The sequence below is a fragment of the Nannospalax galili genome, unplaced genomic scaffold (genome assembly GCF_000622305.1).
Source record: "Nannospalax galili isolate Female #2095 unplaced genomic scaffold, S.galili_v1.0 scaffold312, whole genome shotgun sequence".
Classification (NCBI taxonomy): domain Eukaryota; kingdom Metazoa; phylum Chordata; class Mammalia; order Rodentia; family Spalacidae; genus Nannospalax; species Nannospalax galili.
Window position 1 is genome coordinate 6,879,193 of NW_008335967.1, and position 2,357 is coordinate 6,881,549.

The 2,357-nt window shown below is 35.2% G+C and overlaps 1 protein-coding gene across 2 annotated transcripts in view; it reads right to left on the reverse strand.

Annotated features, from left to right (window-relative positions):
* Fam185a (family with sequence similarity 185 member A) overlaps positions 1-2,357 on the reverse strand; it is a 74,239-nt gene that overhangs the window by 26,607 nt on the left and 45,275 nt on the right. The window lies entirely within an intron of this gene.

Below are 2,357 nucleotides of genomic sequence, written 5' to 3' on the forward strand. Positions count from 1 at the left end.
GACCACATACTTTGCAACAAAACAAACCTCCACAAATACAAAAAAATTGAAATAATTCCATGCATTCTATCAGACCACAATGCAATAAAGTGCAAAATCAACACTGGAAAAAGCCCTAGTACACAAACTCATGGTGATTAAACAACACAGTCCTACACAACCAGTGGGTCAAAGGAGAAATTAAGAAAGAAATAAAAGAATTCCTGGAATTCAATGAAAAGAACACTACAACACAACACAACCTCTGGGACACATTAAAAGCAGTCCTAAGAGGGGAGTTTATAGCTCTAAGTGCCTACATAAAAAATGGGGAAGAGCTCAAAAAAATGACCTAACACTGCAACTTAAGGCAATGGAAAGGCAAGAACAAATGAAACCCAAACCCAGCAGAAGAGAAGAAACAACAAAAATCAGAGCAGAAATTAATAAATTAGAAGCAAAGAAAACAATACAAAGAATCAATGAATCTAAGAGCTGCTTCTTTGAAAAGCTAAACACGATAGACAAACCCTTAGCCCAGTTAACCAAAGAAAGAGCAAATCCAAATCAAGAAATCAGAGATGAAAGGGGAAACATCACAATAGACACCAGAAAGATACAGACCATTATAAGGGAATATTTTAAAAATCTGTACACTACTAAATCTAAAAATCTAAATGAAATGGATGGATATCTAAAATCATGAGAACCACCAAAGTTAAGCCAAGAAGAGATCAACAGTTTAAACAGACCTATAACATATAAGGAAATCGAAACAGTAATTCAAAGCCTCCCAACTAAAAAAAGCCCAGGCCCAGATGGATTTACAGCAGAATTCTACCAGACATGTAAAGAAGACCTCCAACTATTACGACTTAAATTATTCAAAATGATAGAAACAGAGGGAGAACTCTCAAATTCCTTCTATGAAGCCAGCATCACTCTAATACCCAAACTGGGTAAAGACCCATATCCTTAATGAACATAGATGCAAAAATTCTCAACAAAATACTTGCAAACCACATATAAATGTACATCAAAAAATATCATTTACCATGATCAAGTAGGCTTTATTCCAGAGAGCAGGGATGGTTCAATATAACGAAGTCAATAAAAGTCATCAATCATATAAATAGAGTCAAAAATGAAAACCACATCATTATCTCAATAGATGCAGAAAAGACTTTTGACAAAATTCAGCCTGCATTAATGTACACAAGTCAATAAACATCATTAATCAATAAATAGACTCAAAGACAAAAATACACACTGTCATATCAATAGATGCAGAAAGGGCTTTTGACAAAATTCAGCATGATTTATGTTCAGAGTCCTAGAGGGAATTGGACTGGAGGGAACATACCTCAACATAATTAAAGCTATATATAACAAATCCACAGCCAATATCATTCTAATGGAGAAAAACTGGAAGCATTCCCATTAAAATCAGAAACCAGATAAGGATGTCAACTATCTCTACTCCTTTTCAACATAGTGCTTGAAACTCTGCTAGAGAAATAAGACAGGAGAAGGAAATTAAAGGAGTATTAATTGGAAAAAAAGAGATCAAACTATCACTTTTTGCAGATGATATGATACTATACCTAAGAGATGCAATTTGGAATTCTTTTAGATAGACCCACTGAAGGGGTACTCCAATTGGCTCACTCTGCATCCCTGCTCAGCTTGGAAGAAGCCAGAGTGGTCTGTGTCCCTATTCCCTATTGGCAATTTGGATAACCCTTTCAGTGGATGGCATGATAAGAATAGGAGGTAGGAACTGGCTACGCAGTTAGGGTAAAAAGACCCCCAAGAAATGTAACCAGTTTCTTGTCTAAAAGTCAAAATGTCCTTAGGCCTGTTAGCCACATACTCTGTTCCAAAGGCCAAAAATGTCAAAAGTATTTGGAAGTTTGTATCTAATCCTTAAAAGATTTTAGGATTACCTCTTCAGAGGGGGGAATGTTGGAGGGGAGGGAGTGGGCATGGTTTTGATCAAAACACCTTATATGCATGTATGAAATTCTCAATAAAGTTTTTGTAAAAATTAAAAAAAAGAACAGAGTGCTGTAAGGTGAACTTTGACCTGGATGCTCTATTAAAAAACAAACAAACAACAACAACAACAAAAAACCCCAACAACTCCTAGAACTGCTCAACACTTTCAGTATAGTGGCAGGTTACAAAAATCAATCTACAAAAATCAGGAGCCTTTCTATATACCAATAACAAGCATTTGGAGAAAGAATACAGGGAAATGCTCCCATTCACAATGGCTGCAAAAAAATAAATCTATCTATCTATCTATCTATCTATCTATCTATCTATCTATCTATCATCTATCTATCTATATCTATCATCTATCATCTATTTACCTC